Genomic DNA, 6270 nt, shown 5'->3' on the forward strand with positions numbered 1-6270 from the left:
TTCCATGTGTTTGTTCGCCATCTAAATGTCTTCCTTGGTGAGGTGTCTGTTCATACCCTGTGCCCATTTTGCAGTTGGATTTACATTTATCTTGTTGTGACAAGGAATTGTCTCTTCTAACAACATGCCCAAAGTGTGTGAGAGGAAGTTTAGTCATCTTTGCCTCCCAGAAGCCCTCTACTGCACTTTCTCTAAGACGTATTTGTTGATAGTCCATGGAATGTTCAGTCCTCTTCTCCCAACAGCACAGCCCAAAGGCGTCAATTTTTCTTCTGTCATCCTTATTCATTGTTTGGACACAATTTTGTATAGTCAAGAAAGCATAAGTAGAGATTATTCTGGCACTCTTTACTTTCACCCAGGATCCACCTGACATCAGCAAAGATAACCCTGGTGCCATGGATTCTTATAAATTGTTCTTGAACTCCAGGCACTTCCATATCTACGTATTATTCTAACCATTTTCAAATCTTTAGCTATACTTTGCTTGCATGTGGAATTGATCGTATTGTTCAATAGTTTCCACATTCTGTTGGATCGCCTTTCTTAGAAATGGAAGTAAACATGGATCTCTTCCAGTCAGTCTGTCAGATAGTTATCCTTCAAATTTCCTGCCATAGACTGGTGAGCGCATCCAGGGCTGCATCTATTAGTTGAAACATATCAATTGGTATCTCACCGATTTCTAAGAACTTATTTTTTGCCAATGCCTTTAGTGCCGTTTCAGCTTCTTCTTTTGCTACCCTTGGCTCATGTTCATATGTTGGTGTTGGTAGGTGCTATCAAGTCAAGTACCACCCATAGTTATCCTAAGAACAACAGATCTGAAGTTGATCCTATCCTATGCCATCCTCACACTTTGTGACATATTCGAGCCCATTGTGGTAGTCATTATGTCAATGCATCTGGTTGAGTTTTTTCCTCTCCTTCGTTGACCTACTATCTTTCCAAGCATTGTGTCCTTCTCCAAGAAACAGTCCCTCCTAGCAGCATGCCTGAAGTGTGTGTGTCGAAGTCTCCTCATCTTTGCTTCCAAAGAGTACTCCGGCTGCACCATTTGTTTGTTCTTTTGGCAGTCCATGAGATTTTCAGCGTTTTACTCCAACACCACAGCTCAAAGGTTTCAATTCTTCTTCTGTCATCCTTGTTCATTGGCCAGCTCTCAGATACATAGTAAGTGATCAGAAAGAGCATGGCCTCAATCAGATGCACCTAGTCCTAAAACTGACAGCATTACTCCTCAATGATTTGGAGAGGTCCCTAACTGAAGACTTTCCCAATGTAATGATTTCTTGATTGCTCTTACGAACGGTGTTTATTGTGGATCCAAGTAAGATGAACTTGTTGACAGTATGAATCTTTTCTCCATCTGTCATGATGCTGCCTGTCAGTCCAGTGGTAAGGATCTCTGTTTTGTTGACATTGAGATGAAATCCAAATCCTACCAAATATGTGTCAAATTGCATGTTCATATAATACTTCTTAAAATTTTTCAGTTACCAGTCAATTAATTCTTTTTGGTCCAGTGACTCTAAGTATTCCCTCCATCTTCCTTTGATGCTTCCTAAATCATTCAATCTACTACTCTCAATATTTTTCAATATGGGAACTTAAGGCTTAAATTTGTTTTTCAGTCCTTTCAGCTTGAAAGAACTCTTTTTCCTTTTTTTTTTAACTGAACAAGGGCTTCCTTTTTCATTCTCCAAATCCAGCTCTCTGTACTTTCCACTATTATGCTTTTATATTATTATACTTTGCTGCTCTTTGAAATCTTCTCTTCAACACTTACTACAGCATCCTTTCCCTTTTTTTGCCTCTTGACACCTATGAAGTGCAATTTTCATTGTCTCTTCTTACATTCTAGTTTTTGTTGTCCCCCTCTCCCGCCTCTGCTCTGTCTTCGTAATGATCTTTGGCTCTCTTCATGGATGATATCCTTGAGGTCATTTCACAACTCATCTGGTCTTCGAAGGTTGGTGTTAATCCTTCAAACCTATTTTAAGATGGTTTTTAAATTTAGGTGGAATAGATTCAAGATAGTATTTTGGTTCTCATGGACTTGCTTTCATTTTCTTAGGCCTCAATTTGAACTTGCACATGAGTAAATGATGGTGTACAGGCTTTAGTAGAGCTCCCAGTTTAAGACAGACTAGAATAAAAGAATAAAAAAAAAGACAGACTAGAATGCAGGATTGGCCATCCACTTTTTAAATAGCAGTCCGCTGAAAACCATATGGATACTAGGGAAACACAGTTCTTTATTTCCAATGTTTATAAAATATGTGCAAGAATTTTTATATTATTACAATGTCTATGTAAGATGTTGTTTTTATGTGTTGTCTAGTAAGAACTGACTCATATCTGACTGTACAGTGGGTTTTCAGAATCTATGAGACACATAGAAGGAGATGGCCTAAATATTGTGTAGTAACCGGTGAATTTGAACCTCCTATCTTTGGGTGGACAGTGCAACTCCTTATAATCAAGATTCTAGAGCTCTCTATTTAATGTTTAATATTGTCAAGTTGGAATTGACTCATAGCTAACCCTCAATTGGGCATTGAGAAGCAGTAAATTGCATAAGAAGAAATAACCCATCTTTCTCCAGCAGAACAGCTGATGGATTTGAACCTCCTACCTCTGGGTTGGCAGCATAATACCTTACCACTAAGCTAGCAGAACTTTCCATATTTAATTACAAAATAGAGAAATTGTTTTTCCTTGTCAACTAGAATGATAATTTATTTTATTTTTTAGGGAAGTACCTGCCTTTGTTGAAACTAATCTATAATATTTTTCATTAGTTTGGAATATAGAACTGTAGAGATGTCTGACATCTGGGTTTCTGAGCAAGACAGGAGAAAAGTCTGAAAAACAACATAAGAATCAGGGCCTAGAACACGGTGCATATTTGGCCTTGGAAAAGAGCAGAAGAATAGGAGGGGGAGGTGTAAAAGGGAGCCAGATGGTAGTGCTGATTGCTATATCAGGGATTCCTCCCCTCTGTTTCCCAAATCTTCAATGTTCATAAAAATTCTTGAGGAGATTACATTCCGTGGGGGGAAAGCAGCTGTTTCAAAAGTAGCTTGACACTGGATTTCAGCTGAGGCAACATCAGAGTCAAAGCGGTCGTGTGCTTGTGAGGATCTTCAGAAATACTCAGTGAATTAAGTTCATTTATGACTTGCTCTAACTACTCACTGCCATGTTCTGTTTTTTAAGAAATAAGAACATGCCCTTGTGATTCTGTTATCACTATCACAGGAAGTTTGAATAGTTTTAACAGGACATTTATAACTGAAGGTTTTAAATTCCTAATATTTCTGATATCACTTTCATACTGTGCCTACTATTCCATCACTCCCTTTGTGCTTTTCTCTAAGCAAGAGAAGTAACTGTGAAAAACAGTGGGAGGAAAGTTCCCTATTGCCTTTTCTACACAATTGAACTATATTCTCATAAGAAGAACATGTGCAATGGAAATAAACCAGATTACTTCCTGAAATATGTTTCATAAACTTTGTTAAAAGGAAAGTAGGCCAAAACCTTTGGTATTAAAAGACCTAAGGAATACTTATAGATGTCTAGAAAATATATTCATAAGAATAAAATTACTTCAGATCATTGGCTTAATGCTTATTAACACAGGTAAATTTATAGAAGCAGAAATGATGATTGAAATAGAAAGACATTAAAGTAATTTATAAACATTTTATCTTGTAATAGGTATAGGATACGAAAAAGAAGTTCCTGGAATACCCAGTGCTAAACTAAGCAAAATAATAAAATGACCTATTTAGTGATTTAGTAGAGAGGTCTGGTGGCATAGTGGGTAAGGAGTTGTCTGCCAACACAAAGGAAAAGCTTCAAATTCACCAACCACTCTGCAGGAGAAAGGTGAGTAATCTCTTCAGGTATGATTTACAGCATTTAAAACCTGTTGGGGGGTTAAATTCTCACTCAGCTCACAGTAGCAACATGAGTTGCTAATTATTAAGTATAATTTACTCTCCTGACATATACAAGAACTGAATCAACTGCCAAATACAACAGTTAATGCATTTTTTGTTGGTTAAATTTATGGTATATCTCAGGTAATCTTCCATATGTAGGCTTTTATTGTGAGGGAGAAAAATACTCTTGAATTCTTTATTTAATATAATGATTAGATATTATTGTTACTTCTATACAAGACATTACACTTTAGGGAATGTTTTTTATTTTATAACATTTTTAAAACAGTAGGAGTATGTATTTTGCACAAATTTCAGTCATGTTTATGTCGATTTTCTCAGTGAAATCCAATATTAGAATCACATCATCAAATAATGAGCTCTGAGGAAACACTGTGATTCAAACAGGTAGCTCAGTGGGATTAAAATAAATGTAAAACAATACCACTATTGTTTCATAATAATGGCAAGAACATGACAAATAATCCTTCAGAGGGACAGAATGATATTTCTTATAAATGAGTTTAATTTAAAATAAAAACCCTACTTCTTTATTACTTTTAAAGCAATCGATCATGTTTGGAACATTACAAAGTTCAAATCAGCTTTACAGAATCAGTGCCATTTATGAGCTGATACCTGGGAGGATCATGGCTGGCAGTAAGAGACATTATTAGTGTAGTTTCAAGCACTGAAACTTTTTATTAAGGCACCAATTTATTGTTTTACCACTTAGTAACTATAATTTAAATAGGCATCTTATTTATACTACATATAAAATTACTATCAATGAAGTTAATAAAACATAGAATTGTTGCAATGTTAATGGATGAAAATTATTTATAGTAAACGCCTCTCTTCTGTTGCAACTTTCTTTTCCCATGTGTATAATACATACATAGAATTCTAGTCTCATACTGTTTGAACTTAATGAATTTTGTTATTTCATTTTTCCATTGATTTTTCCCCCTAGTTATTGTCATGTGCACCTGCAACTCATATTGACGATAGCTCTGAGCTCTGCCAGTCTTAGTCTCTTCACCACACGCACCTCCATTACCCCAGTTACTGGGTCAAATGCAGGGTTTTCCTTTTCTCCACCCTACCAAGCTCGTTATCACTCTCTAAGGACAGGGCCCTCCTGGTAACATGCTTAGAGAATGTGAGAATTATTGTGAGGTCTTCAAATAAGAATTTATGAATATGAATTACTCTCAGTGTGTCATGTCACTTTTTTCTTCTTTTTACTCTAAAGCTATTACTGCCTTCCACCTATTACCAATTTCTTCATAAGGTCTATGCTTTTCAATATGCCATTAGTTTCATGAAATACAGAGAAGCATAATTAGCAAGACATAAGAAAAGATTTTTAAGTTCACTGAGCAAACTAAGCAATGGAAGGAGGCGTAATCCAGATAACTGCATATAAAAGTTTATGTCCTAGACAATTACATTTATATTTCACAAAATATGCATGTATGCTCCTTTATAAAGAATCACCAATATATATATTTCAAGTGGTAATTTGTTGCTTGTCATATTTAGTTAATAAACGGGAGAAGCAAAATCTTATATAAGTAAGAGTGCTGGTCTGAAAGTAAACTTTCTGGAAACAGAAAAGTTCTGAGAGAAAATGAGGAAAAAACTGAAAGGAGTAAGGCTGGACAAACAGACTTAAGGAAAAGTTAGTTTAAACAAGATTACACTCAATAAGTAAAAAAGAGTGAACGAACAAGTTCTTGCTTAATGATTGGGTTTAAGTCTAATAACTATTAAAAAGAAATCTGATATTTACTCATACAGCTAATTTCTGATAAAATGTAAGGATGAAAATGTCTTCCAATAACTAAATTTCTTCGTAAAACATTTTGATATAGAATTGTATTCTTCTGAACTTTGGAATATGGTAGCTCATTTCATTGCTAACCTCATTTTACAAACTGTATTTTGCTATGCTAGAAAAATCAGAGGGAAACGGGCAGATGGCAAGGTGAAATTAAAACAGTCTAAATTACCGTAAGAAATTTCATATTGGGAGATAAGAAAAAGTCATGTATTTTTAGATTTATTACATAAAGTAGTAGTCTTTAAGGTCAAGGATACTGTAAAATTAATTACAGAAGTAGAAAGATAATTACTTACATAATAGAAAACAGTGAGAAAAGGCTAAAAATACTTCCGTACTGAGTTCAGATGTGTCTGAGTCATTTCAGGGCAGTATTTTGAAGTGAAGCCTGAAGGAACTAAAATATGTAAGAGAAAGGTAAATCTGGGAGTTATCTGAAAACAAGTGAGCTTCACAATAATTAGAATCTAA

This window comes from Elephantulus edwardii, unplaced genomic scaffold, assembly GCF_000299155.1.
Source record: "Elephantulus edwardii isolate Elephantulus edwardi_28Jun2011 unplaced genomic scaffold, EleEdw1.0 scaffold00034, whole genome shotgun sequence".
NCBI lineage: Eukaryota > Metazoa > Chordata > Mammalia > Macroscelidea > Macroscelididae > Elephantulus > Elephantulus edwardii.